This window comes from Schistocerca gregaria, chromosome 7 (genome assembly GCF_023897955.1).
Source record: "Schistocerca gregaria isolate iqSchGreg1 chromosome 7, iqSchGreg1.2, whole genome shotgun sequence".
NCBI classification, from domain to species: domain Eukaryota; kingdom Metazoa; phylum Arthropoda; class Insecta; order Orthoptera; family Acrididae; genus Schistocerca; species Schistocerca gregaria.
Genome location: NC_064926.1, coordinates 341327700 through 341349587, shown reverse-complemented (window position 1 = coordinate 341349587; position 21888 = coordinate 341327700).

Genomic DNA, 21888 nt, shown 5'->3' with positions numbered 1-21888 from the left:
CCTACTTTTGTAGGGAGGGCACTCTACGCACAGCGGAGATCCAGTTTGGTATGTCGATCCAGGTAACACCTTTAAAATGTTTGAAAACTGATTCAGTCTCAAGATTTCTCATATTAGTAGCCTGTTTCAGCTGTCAGCGGTGATCAGATAACCATGATAAGCAGTAGTGTGCTTCAGTGTTACATGTACAAGGGATAGTGACGAATTTTTATTGTCACCTCGAAAATAGCCAGCTCTGACTAAGAAACGTAGTGATGATTTTAGTTCTACTCTATATATGCATTCTTCAGTGTGACACATTTTTCCAGCGATGGGTGCCTTAGTAACTGCTCAGTTAAGCATCTATCTCGTCGTCACTTTGCTGTTAGGTGACCAGTTTTCTCTGAAACAGCAACAAAACATATTTCAGAATTTTTTTATGCTCATTTCCCTTGAACAAGACGTTATCTCTATCGCATCACGGTTGCAATCACGGTTCACTACCTCCAGTGACTGTTCATTTTTACTGCTCTCTGTTCACGTCTCTTTCCAGTGTGGAGAAGTGACTGCACATCTGGGAGCCTACAAGCTGGCTAGAAAACTATAAGAGTCTTTTTAAGACGAGTTGGCTACGACAAAAGTGTTCAGAATACAAAGCAAAATCACACCCGCAGATAGGCAGACCGGCATTTAGATTATCATGCCCGTTCTGCAGATTGGATACGAGATGATCATTTTCTGTCGAAAAAACATGGAATTATTTGTAAAAGCATTTAAGGAGCCTTTATATAGGTATCGCTTTGCAGAAGTTAGCGTGTGAATCTTCGTTGCGTCAGGAGCAATGCTGCAATATAAATTTCGCTTTGTGCTTGGTTATTGCTTAGAGCATACAGTTTCTCGGCTATGCCTACATGTCAGCTATCTCACAGGTCATGTAATGGGGGAAATTTTCTGCCTTCCTCCGCGCCCCGGAGCACTATTGGTTGGAAATAGCAAGAGATAGTTTAATATCTGTACTTCGGTTTTGGTAGACGGAATTCACAATGTCTGCCATTATTGGCTGGCGAGTTCCTGCTCTGGTGAAAAAGAGCGAAGTTACAGACCACCAGAAAGAGAATTTTAGTAGCTGGAATAGTAACCATTTCACATTAGGAGACACAAGTATGACGATCTCACACTAGCCTACGTAAGAGTGTTAGAGGCTGCTGGGAAACGGCTGAGGCAAATTTGTGATCGGGGAGAGAGAGACAGAGAGATAGATAGATAGAGAGAGAGAGAGAGAGAGCTGAAATGAGAGTACTGAGACACTATGACCACTGCCCTCTCCGTTACGTTATGACTTTTGTAAGATATACTGTCATTGTGATTTATGATTCCATAGGAATGCGATACTATTTCACTCCCATCAGGAGACAGTTATTAATACATCACACCATCTCATTTGCTTTCAATCGGTACTCTGGCGATTTGACAAGTGTTCGAACCTATTTTTCCATGTTCTTTATATAATTTACTAACTGTGCTTACAGTCGCTGGTCGTATACTTGTATTAACCACATAATTTTGTATTTATTGTGCCCACCCAACTGTGCCAAGGTTACAAGTCACCATTAGAGGCACTTGTCCAAGTTCGTTGTTTATTGTTGTCCGCCCCTAGTCGCTTAGTGGTCAGCGCGACGGGCTGTCGTACCTAACGGCCCGGCTTTGATTCCCGGCTGGGTCGGAGATTTTCTCTGATCAGGGTGTTATGTTGTTCTTATCATCATAATATCATCCCCATCGACACGCAAGTAGCCGAAGTGGCGTCAACTCGAAAGACTTGCATCAGGCGAACGTCTACCCGATGGGAGGCCCTAGCACAACGGGATTTCCATTAACTCAAAGGGTAACTCTTGTGTTTTACTTTGCAGTAAACTAATTGTTACAGTGACTACTTGTCTCAGTTATAGATTAAATAAGTCCTCCTTTCATTAATTGTCTATACTCGTGGTGTGGTATCCATACTGTCTTGTTTGTTTGGGCCACTCCTGTTAATTATCTTTCAGTAAGACGTTCTGTTAGTCACCCGAGGTCGGACTTTACCTTCTCCGGTTATGCAAAACATCATAAAAGAAACCCCACACTGCCAACGCAGAATGGATTCCTCATCTGAGGAAAGAGGAAGAACTTGATGGACGCCATGTCAAGAGCAGAATATGGAGACATGGGAAGGGGGAAGAGAGGACGTAAAATGTAGTAACAAAAATAAAATAAAAAACCTGTGCTACGGGATCCTGTATATAATGAACGGTTCCACATCAAAAATTCCCCTCTCGGACAGTTTAACTCTTCGTCTCGACAGCCGCCCGTAACCTCGCTAGCAGGTTTCAGTAGTATGCTGCTGTGACGATATATGTCTTACAAGCATTATCTGTTTGCAGCACACATTGCAGTCACTAACAACAGTATCACCATCCCCAACCTTGACTGGGATTTCGCGGCTCTCGGCAGTGTTGAATGAAAATGTTTACACCGTTTGGTTTTCTGTTTTGTCTCAGCATCAATGTGATGCACCCTCCTACCTCCCGTGGTGGTCGGGTGGCTAAAGATGTCACCGGGGAAGAGAATGCTCAGCTGCAACATTTCCGCAGCTCCCTTGGTTCGGCAGACCTTCTTAGTGGAGATGGACAGTGGCGGAACCCAGAAGAAGGTAATCTTTGAAGATCTTTTACTGCTTCGGGTGTCCAACTGGGTGCAGTATATACATAATTTGTTATGTGACAGGTACCTATTTGATATAAAAAAGTGATGAAAAGTATATTTTTATATCCTTACACTGTGATGTCACGTAATCACCACAACTGCATTTCATGCGTGCTAGTTTACCGTTATTATGATACACAATCTCTTTTAGTTCAATAAGTTACAACTACACTGTTGACTGAAGTTTTAAGTCGGAGTCAACGTCGTAATCATACATAATACTATATAATTTGTTGACTGTATGTCGTTAATTTCTTGTATATCTGCAGAGTCGCCCAATTTGAAGAACAATAAATTAAATAAAGGACCCTTCTATTCTACAGTCACTTTTCGAAATCGTCGTAAAATTCATTAATTAATTTCCTTCGTGGCCTGACGACCGAGGACGCTGTACGAACATGAACAGTCAGTGAAACTGATGAATCGTTGCCGCCTTCATTAGCAATAACAGTTGTAAATGACACTTTTAACAATATATTCCGTAGGGTTGTTTCTCAGGTAACTGGTCTGTGTACTTTTCGTGAACGTTCTGTTCATTAGTAGCAAACCATTCCCATATTTTGCTGCAGGTAAGAAGATGGTCATTGCTGACAGGAACAGGTAGTCCAAGAACCAAACGTTCTGTGATCATTGGTGGATACAAAAGAATTTCATTCAGTACATAGTTCTTTCCTCTCCTTGACATACAAATATACTTTGTTGTAAATTCTGGTCGCCGAATTATTGTCAGACTAAACGTATATTTGAGAATTTCAGCACTTCTCAAAATTAAATAACATCTTTCACATACTTTTAAGCAGTTACTTAAACTTCCATGGTAAATACAACTGAAATCATTTATCTCTTTGGCATGTAAGGTAGGATGCACAGTGAATGAGCGTTACGTTAGTTATTGTGCGTAACACACATTCACACCAGTGATATACGAAACATGAACACGTAATAAAATATTTTAACTTATTTTATAAAAGTGACTTTTTTCACGAATGACCAGAGTGGACTGACTGCATTTTTAAGGACATACACGACATACATTGCTGATTGATTTATTTCAGTTTAAGATCATAATAGGTGCAAGAGATATGGTAAAGCTTCACAACTCATGTTAACATGCACAACCGTCGAGGAAATGGGTATTATCCGCCAGTGGCATAACCTTATGCCGGGCCAAGTATAGCAGTCCGCCCTCGTCCAATCTCCATACATAAACTGAACACGTAAACACAAAGAAAGTACATTGTAGTTTATGTTAAACCAAATGGTTCAAATGGCTCTGAGCACTATGCGACTTAAATTCTGAGGTCTTCAGTCGCCTAGAACTTAAAACTACTTAAACCTAACTAACCTAAGGACATCACATACATCCATGCCCGAGGCAGGATTCGAACCTGCGACCGTAGCGGTCGCTCGGCTCAAGAGTGTACCGCCTAGAACCCCACGGCCACTTCGGCCGGCTGTTAAACCAAAATACTGTTGTAATAAACTAATGTTAAAATATTACCACAATATTATTGATCGCATAAGGTACTTTTGTTCATACGTGGTGACCGATTTCGACTGGACTGGATCATTTTCAGACCATATTCTCTAACACAACGTGCAACAGAATAGAGAGAAATACGTAGTGTAATATACATGAAGTTCCACATAAATTTTACGATGTTTTATCCAGTGATGACGTGTGGAGACAATGGCACCAAGTCCGCAGCTCTTGGTCTTGCGGTAGCGTTCTCGCTTCCCGCGTCTCGGGTTCGATTCCTGGCGGGGTCAGGGATTTTTTTCTGCCTCGTGATGACTGGTTGTTGTGTGTTCTTCATCATCATTTCATCATCATTGACTCGCAAGTCGCCGAAGTGGCGTCAACTAAAATGTAAGTAAGATGCAAGTACCATAGCCACTTGTTGTTGTTATTGTCTTCAGTCCTGAGACTGGTTCGATGCAGCTCTCCATGCTACTCTATCCTGTGCAAGTTTTTCATCTCCCAGTACCTACTGCAGCCTACATCCTTCTGAATCTGCTTAATGTATTCATTTCTTAGTCTCCCTCTACAATTTTTACCCTCCACGCTACCCTCCAATACTAACTTGGTGATCCCTCAATGTCTCAGAACATGTCCTATCAACCGATCCCTTCTTGTAGTCAAGTTGTACCACAAGCTCCTCTTCTCCCCAATTCTATTCAATACCTCCTCATTAGTTATGTGATCTACCCATCCAATCTTCAGCATTTTTCTGTAGCACCACATTTCGAAAGCTTCTATTCTCTTCTTGTGTAAACTATTTATTGTCCATGTTTCACTTCCATACATGGCTACACTCCATACAAATACTTTCAGAAACGACTACCTGACATTTAAATCTATACTCGACGTTAACAAATTTTTCTTCTTCAGAAACTCTTTCCTTCCCATTGCCAGTCTACATTTTATATCCTCTCTACTTCGACCATCATTAGTTATTTTGGTCCCCAATAGCAAAACTCCTTTACTACTTTAAGTGTTTCATTTCCTAATCTAATTCCCTCAACATCAACCGACTTAATTCGACTACATTCCAATATCCTCGTTTTGCTTTTGTTGATGTTCATCTCATACCCTCCTTTCAAGATACTGTCCATTCCGTTCGACTGCTCTTCCAAGTACCTTGCTGCCTCTGACAGAATTACAATGTCATCTGCGAACCTCAAAGTTTTTATTTCTTCTTCATGGATTTTAATACCTACTTCGAATTTTTATTTTGTTTTCTTTATTGCTTGCTCATTATACAGATTGAATAACATCGGGGATAGGCTACAACCCTGTCTCACTCCCTTCCCAACCACTGCTTCCCTTTCATGCCCCTCGACTCTTATAACTGCCATCTGATTTCTGTACAAATTGTAAATAGCCTTTCGCTCCCTGTGTTTTACCCCTGCCAACTTCAGAATTTGAAAGAGAGTATTCCAGTCAACATTGTCAAAAGCTTTCTCTAAGTCTACAAATGCTATAAAGGTAGTTTTGTCTTTCCTTAATCTTTCTTCTAAGGTAAGTCGTAAGGTCAGTATCGCCTCACGTGTTCGAACATTTCTACGGAATCCAAACTGATCTTCCGCCAGGTCGGCTTCTACCAGTTTTTCCATTCATCTGTGAAGAATTCTCATTATTATTTTGCAGCTGTGACTTATTAAACTGTTAGTTCGGTAATTTTCACATCTGTCAACGGAAGAACAGTGCACACTATTAATATAATGTAGGCATTTTATAACGTCGGGAAACAGAAATGTAATAAGAAGAGAATAAATGAGAAATGTAAAGTTCACAGAGACTGAAAACCGGCTTTTGGCGTTTCGTCGTTTTCGCTCTGGCAACTGAGTTATCTGTGCACGCTTTACGCTTCGTCTCAGAGTTTCAATCCGCTAGTGCTTGTCACTTAGTGTCCAAATTGTGACCCGTCTCTTGTGGTATATTACAATCGTTTGACAATCAAATGCCTTGATTCAATTTCCAGTTCAGTTATTCCATGGAATAGCAGAGATGGACACCTCATCAAAGAAACAAAGCCCTTCAACGGCCTTTTCATAGCAGGTAATATCCTGAAACTTCGATAGAGAGGCCCTGTTTATATTGATACTAGCCACGACCTTCTGAAATAGTCATATCTTTAATGTGATGCTAGTAAATGCGTTTCTCCTTAAATAATAGTCCACAGGCAATCTACTCCGTTTTCGAAAGCTATTCTTCCCAAAGGACCCATGAGCGCACGCAGGAGATTAGCATGCATGTGTCTCTAAGGCTGCCTGAATGAGTCATTCAGTCGTTTTTGCAAGGGGTTGTGTAGTTACCTTCATTGAAACCAGAAGCTAAAGTAGATCAGGCGAGATACAGATCCCACTGCGTATTTAAGCCCAACTGAAAAAAAGACGGGCCTTACGTAACACTTTTATGTGGCTCTCTCTCAGAGAATAAAAATACAGTCCTGCAAAATATTAGCAGTTCCGCTTTTGATGATGCTTGCTCGGAAAAAGCCGACAAATAACTCCAGTTATGAGTAATGTATGAAGTAAAAGGCAAAATGTTCCACTTTTCTCCTGAAACGTTTTGTGTGCTGCATATGTGGAATGCTATCGGCGAGAGTGGCACTCGTAAAAATTCATTGCGATTTTGTCAGTGCGATATTTGCGCATATATGATTGAATGAGTCGAGAAGCAGAGCATAAAAATGACAGTGGAGTGCTCTATACAGCTCGCAATTAAAGGCTTTTAGACTAATAACTACCGTTTTGGCAGCTGTGGAAGCTGAAAGGCAACAGACGTTGACCGAAGAGAAAGCGCCAGACGAGGGTAAAATAGATTCCAGATGATCGGTGGCCATCTCTGACCGCCAAGCAGTCATTTACTAATACTGAAAAGAGGAACGTGAATAAATAAAGTCGTTTGTGTTAGTGGCAGCTCTTTAGATAAATATGTTAATTATCAACATTTCATTCTGTCGCCATGTACTGTTTAGAAGTAAACGACTAACTATGGTTATAAGACAATTTATAACAAGAAAATAATCTTGCACGCTTGTGAATTAACAATACATTTCCTGAAATCCAATTCCAATTGCAGAAAGGTAGGAACATGTTCGGCTTCATGTATCAGATGGGAACTTCGATATAGGTCCAGTAAGTAATTTAAGATAAATACAGGTGCTATTGTCGTATGGTAATTGCCCATTAATGGTAAATTATTTCAAAATTTCGATAACAGAGAAGAATTCTTGCAAACCAATTTTTATCTCAGTCAGGCGTCGGAAGATACCAAATGTGAATTGATTGGAAATTATCGAAGCAGAAAAATACCACTGTCAGTAACGATCTCTTAATTTCTGTAGCATTACATTTCGGCAGCTCACAGCACTCATCAGGCGGCTATTCTTTCCTTATGAGTACTATTTAATATAGGCATTATATCTATATATTGTTAATCTGTTACATTCAAGTCCACGGATATTGTAGTACTGACTTACGAGACAAGTTTACCGGTAAAAGAAGAAATAACGCCTGGATAGCGCTGCAGACTGCCGAAACGTGTCACACATACTTAAGACACGAGAACATACAGCCCGAAGCAGAAAAATTCATTGATATCTCGCCAGGTTACGGAGCAATATCAGATGTGATCTAGTTATTGAGGAAATAAATTTATATAATCTGGACTCAGAAATAACATGAAAAGAAAATGGAGGGTATTTGCGTACATAATTCTCTGTCTGCGTCTTAGGAATAAAATTTTTATAATGTATAGTATAAAATTTGGTAAGAGGCTCTTGGTTATGTTGCAAGAGCACACAAGGGTGCATGCGCAGAGTTCAGTAATTTCTGTAAGTGAGGGCCAATGCTTATGTCATGTTATTAAGTTGTTTCTTTGTTGGCTTTATTATATTCACGTCTACAGGTATTATACAATAAGTCGATTATGGCACAACGGCCATTTCCAAATGATGAACTCGTGCATATACAAGTGGTCTTCAAAGAGTTAGTTACACATTGTAATGGCATGTAACTTTTTTTTTTACTACATCACTACATTTACGGGTCACACAGATGCACGCCATTACTTTTAAACTGTAACCAGGCTTGTGCGAACATCCCTCGGCACGTTCTAAGAAACGTCTGGTTACTGGACGATAGAAGTTCGCTCTTTGGACATAAAACCATTTGATAACCGCTGTGTGAAAGTCCTCGTCGTCGGAGAATTTGCGGTACCTGTGAAACAGTTCGTCTATTGTCTGGACATTGTCGTTTGTGGCCGATATCTGTGTGTGTCCTTCCCGATCAGCATCACGTACGTCTGAGCTGCTTCGCTCAAATTGTTGGCACCATTTCACTAGTGTGGACGTGACACTGCGTTTAGTCATTCAACCACCAGATTTTCACATTGAAGCAATTTTGAGGTCTTGCCCACATGAACTCTACTGTCCCATATTCTTTAACTCGGGAGACCATTTCCAGATGCCGCACCATTTCACTCGCACACTTAGGCGTATTCGTTATGCCTACCACAACGGACGTGTTTATTTGTGTAGGTGGCCCGCAACGTGTTGTAAGTAGGCTGTTTGGGTTTTCTTATATTGGTAACGCCACGTAGCGCTCTGAAAATCACTGGCTGTGCTGTGTGCAGTCAGTGGCTGGTTGGCATTGTTGTAATACTCGCCATTGTAGTGTTGGGCAGCTGGATGTTAACAGCGCGTAGCGTTGCGGAGTTGGAGGTGAGCCGCCAGCAGTGGTGGAGGTGGAGAGAGAGATTTGTAAGACTGGATGTCATGAACTGCTATATATATATATATATATATATATATATATATATATATATATATATATATATATATATATATATATATATATATATTATGACTACTAAGGTAAATACATTGTTTGTTCTCTATCAAAATCTTTCGTTTGCTAACTAAGCCTGTCAGTAGTTAGTGCCTTCAGTAGTTTGAATCTTTTATTTAGCTGGCAGTAGTGGCGCTCGCTGTATTGCAGTAGTTCGAGGAACGAAGATTTTTGTGAGGTAAGTGATTTGTGAAACGTTTAGGTTAATGTTAATTAGGGCCATTCTTTTGTGGGGATTTTTGAAAGTCAGATTGCGTTGCGCTAAAAATATTTTGTGTCAGTTTAAGCACAATCTTGTATAACTTTTCTAAGGGGACGTTTCAGTGTTCTGTTTTCTGTCGCTTCGCTATGTCCCAAAAGTGGTGATATACCCTCACAGTTGACAAGTAGAGTGCCGCGTGCGATTAGCCGAGCGTCTAGGGCGCTGCAGTCATTGACTCTGCGGCTGGTCCCGACGGAGGTTCGAGTCCCCTCTCGGGCATGGGTGTGTGAATGTGTTTGTCCGTAGGATAATTTAGGTGAAGTAGTGGGTAAGCTTAGGGACTGGATGACCTTAGCAGTTGGGTCCCATAAGATTTCCAACACATTTGAAAATTTTTGACAACTAGAGGACCTTCTCTGAGTATTATTGAGATCCAAGGCAGATTCCTACAAGGAAGGAAGGGAAGTGCTGACAAGTTCGAATGATGAGGAATGATCGGTTTAGTAGCAATTTCGTGAATTACACTGCTGTTCAGAAAAAAAGCAGAACACCTTGAACCACTACAGATAGGACGTTCATATTCACAGGACATATACATCAGTATGTTCTGCAGAAGTGATTCGCATTTCTGTCACCATGGTTCAGACTGTGTAGTGTTGACTACTAGGCACATGGTCCGTCATGGGCCCGGTAACTTTTTCCATGCATGATGGCATCGACGCGTGTAAGAGGTAATAGCGTCCTGTGGTATAGCCATCCATGATGCATTCACTTGATTCAAGGTTCATCTGTGTTTGTCTTTAGGTTACAGGGGTGCACACGACTTTACACTGTACATCACACACTTTCGATTGGCGATAAGTATGGTGATCTTGCCGGCCAGGGCAAAAGGCCGACATCCTGTGCCACCAAGAAGACATGTGTTCTTGCAGCAACATGTGGTCATGCATTGTGTTGTTGAAAAAGTGGCCTCTGAGGTGTGCAGAAGCTGTATGGATACGGGTCGCAGGATGTCATTCACGTAGGTCACACTGGTCTCAGTGCGCTGGACACATTCCAACTGTGACTGGTGGTTGCACCCAATATCACCTTGTACTATAAGGCCTTGAGCTGATGCTGTGTGTCTTGTGCGAATTCAGTCACTGAGATGCCACGCCCGTGGGTGCGGCGAAGCAAAATGCGACCATCATTTTCAAACAAACAAAACCCATATTCCTCCGGAAACACTAGCTGACATCATTCCTGTCACCATTCACGTAGTTCCATAAACCATTGCAGTCTAGCATGTTTCTCACTTCATCCCACACGAGCAACAATTTCCCGTATGGCTGCATCACATTCTCTCATGGCAATAAGGGCTGTCTTTCAAACTCATTGCTTTGACGGTAGGGTCCTCGCATACGTCTGCGAGATATCCTACATGTATGCTCAAATCACACTGAGCCATTACCATCAGTTTATAGCGACAACGAGAGGCCCTGGCAAATTTTACAGGTAAGTGGTGTTGCGCCGCGATATCGATGTTGACCTTGTACCAACATGGTTCAAATGCTAATCAATTCTGCATAACTTACTGATGTATATGCCATGTGAATATGGAAAGTGCAGTCTGTAGTCTTTCAAGGTGTTGTGTTTTTTCTGCACATGAGTGTGTTTGCAGAACAGTGGAAAGACGAGTAGAAGCAGACATCAGAGTGTTTGGTGTACGGTGGACTGTAGGAAAACGTGAGGAATTCATACTGTTAGGATTATTAGTAGCTGCCTGTATCAGTTTATACATTTCGTTTTATCCCATTATATATTTTCGTTTTCCGTTCAAATAACTGCACTTGGAAATGGAGATATATCGTTGGTAGCTACAATACCACAATTTCCGCTGTATGTAACAATTTGTAGTCAAGAGAAACGAAATGTGACAAATGAAGTAATACATTTTTATAGCCTCTTGCTCTCGCAGACTCGCTTTACCCTGCGAGTGGGTGTACGCTAGGCTCATAACTGGTGATAGCGGTTTAATGATGAGAGAAATCCAAATTAGTTGCCGTTCCAAAAAAAAATTCGTGAAGAAAGGTTTCAGTAGCTTTGCTACAACTAACTTTCCTTATTAGAATCGAATAATGTCAAACTTACGGCGCCAGTGAAGGTGAACTGTGACTGTGGGAAAATAATACACGGAAGACACTCATTGCCGTTGTTTATTTTGTTGGAGACACCCGGTTTCTCTATTTCGGGTAGTGCTCTTCCATTTGTTTCTCTGTCAAACTTGCTACTGAAGAATACGTCAAAAAATACGATGATAGGTGATTACTCTGTCAAGTTTGCTTCTGACATAGACTTCATCGGTATAAATAGATCAGCTGAACTGTTTTTCTTTGACTTCCTTCGCAAGCTGATCGTGAGTCTGTGGCTGATCTAAATTGTTTCAGGCAATTCGTTTGACATAAGGAGTCCTATTTCAGTTTATTTTCTCCTGAAGTTACTGTTTCATTCATTAAATTCTATGGCCATTTTAGGCTTTCTAGAGGTGTAAGTCGTTAGTCATACTCTGTGCGCTCCAGGAAAAGCTGCTGCATCTTCTGGTCATGTCAGATGGTCCGGCGCTGCCGCTCGAACTACAAACGCTGGTCCACTTAACTTGCTTACAGACGGCTGAATGCTAAAAGGTAATCTCACTGCTACTTGTGAGTTCCACAACGTTACTTTCACTGCTGGCAGCATATGCACTTATTAAACTGTGTAGGGGTCTTCCATGATTCAAATTCTTTTTCGGTAATGATAGTGTAACTTAAGGCCTGACTTCTCAGTCAGAATGGTCGAAAATTCGGTTTTTTATTATATTTTTTGAAAGGTACATGTGTCTAGAATGTTGGCAGGAACAGGTTTATTTCATACGTGCGTCACAAAAGTTTCTACAGCCCATTGTTCGAAGTAGTGTCACGGCCGCCGTGGAACTCTCTCAGCCGGAGACGTCCGGCTCAGGTAGAAAACCTGTCGTGCCGTGACGCACGAACACAAAGTGATTAATGTTGCAGTACGCATGCAAACATATTCGCCGATAAAGCTGAAGAACAACGTGTGCGGGCCGCCAAACACCGATATCCAGCTCGGCCAGATCGGCTTTTCTAGTCAAGAAGAACGAGTGAATTGTTCTCCAGGAACAATTCGAGTCAGAGGAAAGCCTAATATATGGTCGTAGAATCACAGACTAAACGTAACCAAAACCCTTTCTTTTGGTCAAGTTTTGGTCAAAACATATTTTTTGTTCCTCCATATAGGATTAGCCATTTCGAATTTTGAAAATCTAACTTCAGATTTGTATTCAATGACGTCAAAAGTATGTTATAACATGTAGTTTCTATGCAAATTGAACTACAAATACTTCTGTATCTACATAGATACTCAGAAAGCCAACGTACAGTGTGTGGCGGAGGGAATCCTGCACTACTACTTGGCACTTCCTTTCCTGTTCCACTCGCAAACAGAACTAGAGTAACGAATGTCTGTATGCCTCCGTATGAGCCCTAATTTTTCGTGTCTTATCTTCTCGGTCCTTACGCGCAATGTATCTTGGCGGCAGTAGAGTCGTTCGGCTGTCAGCTTCAACGTCGGTTCTCTAAACTTTCCCAATAGTGTTTCTCGAAAAGAATGTCTCTTCCCCTCCAGGGGTTCCCAGTTGAGTTCCCAAAGCAACTCCGTAACACTTGCGTGTTGTTCGAACCAGCCGGTAAGAAATCTAGCAGCCGACCTCTAAACTGCTTCTAGTGGCCGTGCGGTTCTAGGCGCTACAGTCCGGAACCGAGCGATCGCTACGGTCGCAGGTTCGAATCCTGCCTCCGGCATGGATGTGTGTGATGTTCTTAGGTTTGTTAGGTTTAATTAGTTCTAAGTTCTAGGCGACTGATGACCTCAGAAGTTAAGTCGCATAGTGCTCAGAGCCATTTCAACCAATCTAAACTGCTTCGATGTTTTCCTTCAGTCCGACAGGATACGGATCCCAAACACTTCCGCATTTTCCTCATTTACGGCTAGCTGCTATTTACCACCCTAATTGGAAATTTTGTTTAAGTCGTTTTGCATCTCCCTACAGTCACTCAGCTTCGACACCTTACCGTACACCGCAGCATCATCAACAAACAACCGCCCATTGCTGCCCACCCTTTCAGCCAAATCATTTAGTATAGTATATAGGGAACAACAGCGGTCCTATTACACTTTGTTGGGGCTCTCCTGACGATACCCTTGTCTCTGATGGACATACTGGGTTCTACACCGAAGAGGCAAAGAATATGGTACACCTGCTTAATATCGTGCGTAGCCCCCGCGAGCATGCACAAGTGCTGCAACACCACGTGACATGGACTCGACTAATTTCTGGAACACTTGTCGAGGTAATTGATACCATGAATCCTTCAGAGCTGTCCATAAATCTGTACCAGTACAACGAGACAGAGATCTCTTCTGAACAGCACGTTGCAAGGCATTCCAAATATGCACAATAATGTTCATTTCCGGGGGGTTTGGTGGCCAGCGGAAGTGGCTCCTCGAGCGACTTTGTGACAATTCTGGAAGTGTGGGGTGTTTCATTGTCCTCCTGGAATTGCCCAGGTCCGTCGGAATGCACAGTGGACATGAGTGGATGCAGGTAATCAGTCGTGATTGTTGCGTACGTGTCACCTGTCAGAGTTGTATCTAGACGTATCAGGAGTCCTATGTCACTTCAGCTACACGCCTCCCACACCATTACAGAGCATCCAATAGGATGAACAGTCCCCTGCTGAGATGCAGGGTCCATGGATTTATGAGGTTGCCTCCATACCCGTACACGTCCATCCGCTCGATACAATTTGAAACGAGACTCATCCTACCAGGCAACATGTTTCCAGTCTTCAACAGTCCAATATCGGTGTTGACCGGCCCAGGCGAGGCCTAAGGCTTTGTATCGCGCAGTTATAAAGGGTACTCGAATGAATATTCGGCTCCGAAAGCCCATATCGATACGTTTAGTTGAATGGTTAGCAAGCTGATCTGTTGATGGCTCAGTATTGAAATCTGCAGCAATTTGCGGACGGATTGCATTTCTGTCACGTTGAACGATTGTCTTCAGTCGTCGTTGGCCCTTTTCTTGCAGGATCTTTTTCCGGCGGCAGCGAAGTCGGAGATTTTATGTTTCATGGGATTCCTAATATTCAGGGTTGTTGTTGTTGCGATATCAGTCTGTAAGTAGGATGTTTAGGTTTTTATGTTGGTAACGCCACGTAGCGTTTGGTACGAAAATCACTCACTGTGCTGTGTGCAGTGTGTGACTGGTTTGCATAGTTGAAATATTTGCTATTGTAGTGTTGGGCAGTTGGATGTGAACAGCGCTTAACATTGTGCAGTTGGAGGTGAGCCGCCAGCACTGGTAAGTGTGAGGAGAGATGGCCGAATTTTGAGAGCGGACGATCTGGAAGTGTGTCCGTCAGAAAAAGTAAATTTGTAAGACTGGATGTCATGAACTGATATATACATATTATGAAATTGGAACATTATTAGGTAAATACATTGTTTGTTTTCTATCAAAATCTTCCATTTGATGACTATGCCTATCAGTAGTTAGTGCCTTCCGTAGTTTGAATCTTTTATTTAGCTGGCAGTATTGGCACTCGCTGTATGCATAGTTCGACTAACGAACATTTTTGTGAGGTAAATGATTCATGACAGGTATAGGTTATTGATAGTCATGGCCATTCTTTTGTAGGGATTATTGAAAGTCAGATTGCGTTGCTCTAAAAATTTTGTGTGTCAATTTATTAATGATCACAGTAAGTAAAGAGAGAAATGTCTGACCACATTCAGTTTTTCTCAGCGGCTGTGACTTATTAATGACTTATTAAAGTGATTGTTCTTTAATTTTCATATCTGTCAACACCTGATTTCTATGGGATTGAATTATTATATTCTTCTTGAAGTCTGAGGCTATTTCGCCTGTATCATACATCTTGCTCACCAGATGGTAGAGTTTTGTCAGGACTGGCTCTCCCAAGGCTGTCAGTAATTCTAAAGGAATGTTGTCTACTCCCAGAGCCTTGTTTCGACATAGGTCTTTCAATTCTCTGTCAAACTCTTCACGCAGTGTCATATCTCCCGTTTCATCTTCATCTACATCATCTTCCATTTCCATAATATTGTCCTCAAGTACATCGCCCTTGTATAGACCCTCTATATAGTCCTTCCAACTTTCTGCTTTCCCTTCTTTGCTTATAACTGAGTTTCCATCTGACCTCTAGATATTCATACAAGTGGTTCTCTTTTCTCAAAGGTCTCTTTAATTTTCCTGTAGGAAGTACCTATCTTACCCCTAGTGAGATAAGCCTCTACATCCTTACATTTGTCCTCTAGACATCTCTGCTTAGCCATTTGGCACTTCGTGTCGATCTCATTTTTGAGACGTTTGTATTCCTTTTTGCCTGCTTCATTTACTGCATCTTTATATTTTCTCCTTTCATCAATTAAATTCAATATTTCTTCTGTTACCCAAGGATTTCTACTAGCCCTCGTCTTTTTACCTACTTGATCCTCTGCTGCCTTCACTACTTCATCCCTCAAAGCTACCCATTCTTCTTCTACTGTATTTCTTTCCCCCATTATACTCTCACTCAAACTCTTTACAACCTCTGGTTTAGTCAGTTTATCCAGGTCCCATCTCCTTAAATTCCCACATTTTTGCAGTTCCTTCAGTTTTAATCTACAGTTCATAGCTAATAGATTGTGGTCAGAGTCCACATCTGCCACTGGAAATGTCTTAAAATTTAAAACCTGGTTCCTAAATTTCTGTCTTACCATTATATAATCTATCTGATACCTTCTAGTATATCCAGACTTCTTTCATGTATACAACCTTCTTTCATGAGTCTTGAACCAAGTGTCAGCTATGATTAAGTTATGCTCTGTGCAAAATTCTACCAGGCGGCTTCCTCTTTCATTTCTCACCCCCAATCCATATTCACCTACAACATTTCCTTCTCTTCCTTTCCATACTATCGAATTCCAGTCACCCATGACTATTAAATCGTCTCCCTTCACTATCTGAATAATTTCTTTTATCTCATCATACATTTCATCAGTTTCTTCGTCATCTGTAGAGCTAGTTGGCATATCAACTTGTACTACTGTAGCAGGCGTGGGTTTCATGTCTATTGGCCACAATAACGCGTTCACTATGCTGTTTGTAGTAGCTTACACACACTCTTATTCTTGCATTCATTATTAAACCTACTCCTGCATTACTCCTAATTTATTTTTTATTTATAACCCTGTATTCACCTGACCAAAAGTCTTGTTCCTCCTGCCACCGAACTTCACTAATTCCCACTATATCTAACTTTACTCTATCCATTTCCCTTTTTAAATTTTCTAACCTACCTGCTCTACTAAGGGATCCGACATTCCACGCTCCGATCCGTAAAACACCAGCTTTGTTTCTCCTCATATCGACGTCCTCCTGAGTAGTCTCCGCACGGAGATCCGAATGGGGGACTATTTCACCTCCGGAATATTTTACCCATATGGACGTCATCATCATTTGACCATACAGTAAAGCTGCATGCCCTCGGGAAAAATTACGGCTGTAATTTCCCCTTGCTTTCAGCCATTCCCAGTACCAGCACAGCTAGGCCGTTTTGGTTAGTGTTACAAGGCCAGATCCGTCAATCTTCCAGACTGTTTCCCCTGCAACTACTGAAAAGACTGCTGCCCCTCTTCAGGAACCACACGTTTGTCTGGCCTCTCAACAGATACGCAAGCCTCCCCACCAACGGCAAGGTCCATGATTCATGGCGGGGGATATCCAGGGTAGACTCGTTAAATGGTAGTTCGGGGAAATTCACTCTTCATCACTACCTCGGAAATGCTGTGTCTCATCGCTCGTACGTCTACTATAATACCACGTTCTAACTCACTTAAATCTTGATAACCTGCCATTGTAGCCGCAACAACCGATCTAACAATTGCACCAGACACTTGTTGTCTCATATAAGTGTTGCCGACCGCAGCGCCGTATTCTGCCTGTTTACCAATCTCTGTATTTGATTACGTATGCCTATACCAGTTTCTTTAGCGTTTCAGTGTGTTATTAAAAAATCTTCGATTCAATCACCTATCTGTGAACTTATTCCATATAACTTCGTTTATAGCCTGTCTCAAACGCTTACCGGAAATCTAGAAATATGGAATCTGCCTGTTACCCTTCATCAATAGTTCTCAGGATATCATGTGAGAAAGAGGCAAGCTGAGTTTCGCACGAGCGATGCTTTCTAAAACCATACTGATTCTTGCACATAAGCTTCTCAGTTTCAAGAAAGTTTATTATATTCGAACTGAGAATGTGTTCAGCGTTTATGCGTTTATGAGTGAGGGACATTGGTCGGTATTTTTGCGGGTCCATCCTTTTATTTATTCACGATAAATGCCAGCGAAGTAAGAGGCCACTGTCACTTCCTCTAGATTCTGGACATGTTCCGGGACTCTGAAGTGGTTTACACCGACGGCTCGATGGCTTATGGTCATGTTGGCTTCGCCTACATTCACAGAGGCCAAATTGAACCACCATCTTTACCCGGTGGTTTCAGTGTATTACTGCAGAGCTGGTGACCATATCTCGTGCGCTAGAGCACATCCGTTCATGCTCTGGCGAGTCGTTTCTCCTCTGCACTGACACCCTAAGCAGCGTACAAGCTATCGACCAGTGCTACACTCCTCATCCAGGAGTCTATCTATGCCCTGGAACGGTCCCGTCGTTCAGTGATGTTTGTCAGGACCCCAGGACTTTCTTTTGGTCTTTTCCTTTCTTCCAGCTTTGTGTTGTATGTCTTGTCTTCTTGTCTGTTTTACTCTCACCCTTGTGGAATTATTTAAATGTGAACAAGGGATCAATGACCTCGCAGTTTGGTCCCCCCCCCTCTCGTTTAAATCAAGCAACCACCCATCTCCAGACCACGATTTACAATCTGCTTAACTTCGCCCGTAATTCCGGTATACATCCTTCTTAACAAAAGTAAGCGATGTCAATTCACTGTCAAAGTGAGATGTTAATAGCTCTTCATCTGCTCTGTCTAGCAGAAACATTCTCCTAGCCTTTTTGACTAATTCATTAACATTCGTAATTGTAGTTGCTATAATGACATCATGATTGCTAATCTCCGTTTCTATACTGACTGTCCATAACGTCCGGCCTGTTTGTAGCTACAAGCTGTAAGATATTTCAATTGAGTGTGGACTGCCGATTTACCGATTTAGCTGCTCAAGACAATTTTCAGAGAACATATTCAAAAGTGTTTCGCATGGCTGTCTGTCTGTACACCCCCCCCCCCCTCCCCCCTCCCCCGGGCAATGAATCCATAGACATCCCAGTCTATACTTGGCAGGTTAAAATGCATGATGTGTGCACCGCAGACTTCCTTTGAATGATTCCAGAACTGTCACAGCAGAATCGGATGGCTGGTAAAACATCCAACAATTAACTTGGTTTCACTTACACCTATTCTCTAAACTTTAAACAAGGTTTCCTCGAGAAACGATTTTTCAGAACTGATGCAGCACAAAATAAAAACGGTTCAACCTTTTAACTTCTACCTTTGACCACCGAAAAGTAGACAATTCTCTTGGGAGCTTATACCCACAATGTAAGAAATTTGTTTATACTAACTATAAGCAATAAACTCCGAAAAATCGTGCTCAACGTTCGAGTTAACAACATATTGCTATATTTAGGGTTACTTCATTGCAGTTAGGTATAAGCTCCCATAAATTTAGTGTAGTATCGTCTAATGTTATCCACTTTTGATTTCAGATAATTCCTGAGCGGGCTAAAATACATGTTTTCTGCGTACTTCAAACTCGCAGGCTTTTGATCAGACCATAATTATGGAAGCAATTTTGTTTTTTTTAAATGAAAATCTCAAAATAAGTTGAAATTACTAACAATCACATTCTGCAAACTGATTATTTGTATGTCTGTCAATGATCCAAAAAAAAAAAGTTCCCAACATGGTGTATTTTTTGTTCATTTGAAAGAAAACCTTGCCTTAACTGTGTCATCACGGGAAGCAGATCAATCGTTCGCTGTTAAACTTCGAACGCCTTTCAGGATAACTTCCTTTAGACTTCGAGCGACATCCAAGTCGTATGATATCACACAGTCCTCCACTTATCTAGATATCTACCAGATATAAAGTTGTACAAGGGTGGCGCTTGTCTAACTGAATTGCCGTGGCTACGCCGTAGTGTTACCATGTTATACGCCCTCTCCAAAAAACATATTTGTTCTGTTTGTGTGAGGAGCATGCATGTTCGCTTTGTACCGCCCTAGGACTTGCCATGTCTTTTTAAGTAATCAAGGGTTGTTTCTAAATGCAGCATACTGTTTCTGCAGATTGCCTACATTGGAAATATACTCACTTCTCAATGTTAGTGTAGTTATCTGCCTATAAAATTAACGATAATTGCGAACGTCTTGTAACTGAATTCAACAAAGCCATAATCTCCCCACCATGCTCATTAACAACCCTGACTGACGCATTTACGGTGCTTATGCCCGATACAACGTTGCTATGTTGCCAGAATTTTCCGAAAGTTCGTATCAATCTACGTATCATCAACATGAAATGAAATGACATGTGGCTAGGGCCTCCCGTTGTGTGGACCGGTCGCTTGGTGTAAGTCTCTCGAATTGACACCACTTCGCCGACTTGCGCATCGATGGGGATGAGATGATGATGATGAAGACAACACAACAACCAGTCCCTCAGTGGAGAAAATCTCCAACTCCGCCGGGAATCGAACCTGGGCCACTTTGAACGGCATTCTATCGCGCTGACCACTAAGCTATCGAGGCGGACCTCATCCACATGAAATACACTGTGCTGTAAACAGCGGTTGGTCAGGTACATTGAAGTTTTACAATTATTTGACAGCTGCAAAGCCCCACCTCATCACAAATACACATCAAATAGATTCTTTAATATCCCTACATCCTGCAAATAGTTTGCCCTCCAGTTTAAAAATATTTTCTTTTTTTGTTTATGACTTTCTTCCTAAGATTGATTTTTTCCAACCAAACCGCATCTCCTTCCGGATGCGTCTAAAGTGTCTTAATTGCAAATCATTTCATACAGGCAGAAATTTAACACAGTAGGGTACGACTTTCAAGCAGAAACGTCTGTGAGGAAACCTGTTCATTTTTGAAACACAGCTGTGTAAATTTCTCCGCTCTTTTACTTATACTTCCGCCGTGAAAATGTGTTTATCTTTCATTACTCTTTAAATTAGTTGTGGTTCTTCCTTGTTAGTTCAGTCAACCTTCTAAACAACTGTGTGGCTATGTTAGCTATCTACGAGAGCTTCCACACAAGAAAAACTGCTGCAACGATGTTGTCGGTATCTGTTCTTCTCGCAGTATCGCGTTCTTCTTCCTTTTATTAATGCAGATCGTTATGAAATAGATGGAAATATCCTTATTCTGCGACACAGTAACTTTGCTTAGTGCTAACAATGATCACGCCTGGGGTGACAATATCGTTTCATATTGCAGCGAAAGGAGACTACAACAAACCAGCCGGACATCTAATGATGTTAAAGGCAGACGAAAGGTGATAAGAAACTTATCGGTACGTCTGGGAGGATGTGTCGTTAGGAAACTTTTAGTTCAACAAGTGTACTGTGTAGATTACCGATAGAAGAAATATACACAGCAGATCATAAAATGGCAACACCAGAAATGATATCAAAAGGTGAAATTTTCCTTATTGTATATGTAGACCATAGCTCAAAGAATAGATTATTTAATATATCCTACCTCGTGCCGCCACTCTAATTACAATGTAATTTGCTCTTGCGTTGGGCTCTATCCCCTAGATTAGGGGTGTCCATCCTTTTAGCTTACTAGGATCATACTGGAAGAAGACTAGCAATTTAGGGTCGCACATAATACACTTACAAAATTTCCCGAAAAGTGATTATCGGAGGCACGTCGTTAACATAGAAGTAATTTACTAATTTATCGTTCTTTTTCTAAAAACTCAAGCTGAAATTAACTTGAAATATCACGTATAAGTAATTACAAATGATAGAATTAATGTGACACTTGACTTTGATTTTGAAAAACTAATGCATTATATCAGGTCCGATCGTACTGGTTGCTATTCTGAAGGTGTTCTCAAGGCTTTCATCAAAGATTCTGGTGTGATTTACTTTTCGAAGTAACTTTACACAAACTTATGTCCCGTTTCATAAACTTTCCAGAGGTCACATTAAGAATATTAAGAATACGTGACTGCACAGCAAGGGATATTTGTCTCTTGGCAGGTTAGATTTGTAAAAGTCCAACGAAGATACGTGTTCAGTTTTTTCTTTTACTTGGTGCGAGTCTGTAACTCTATGCATTACATCTGAAAATCTCATAGCAACGTATCTACATTGTGCATAAAAGGTGCTCCGTAAGTACAAAAATTTTGGTTATTTTTTCAGAAATCCTGAAATCGATTTACACGTTCTCGCATCAAATCGAAAATTATGGCTGCGTACTTCATCTCATCTTTATGATTATGTTAGGCCAACGTGTTAAAATGAGAACA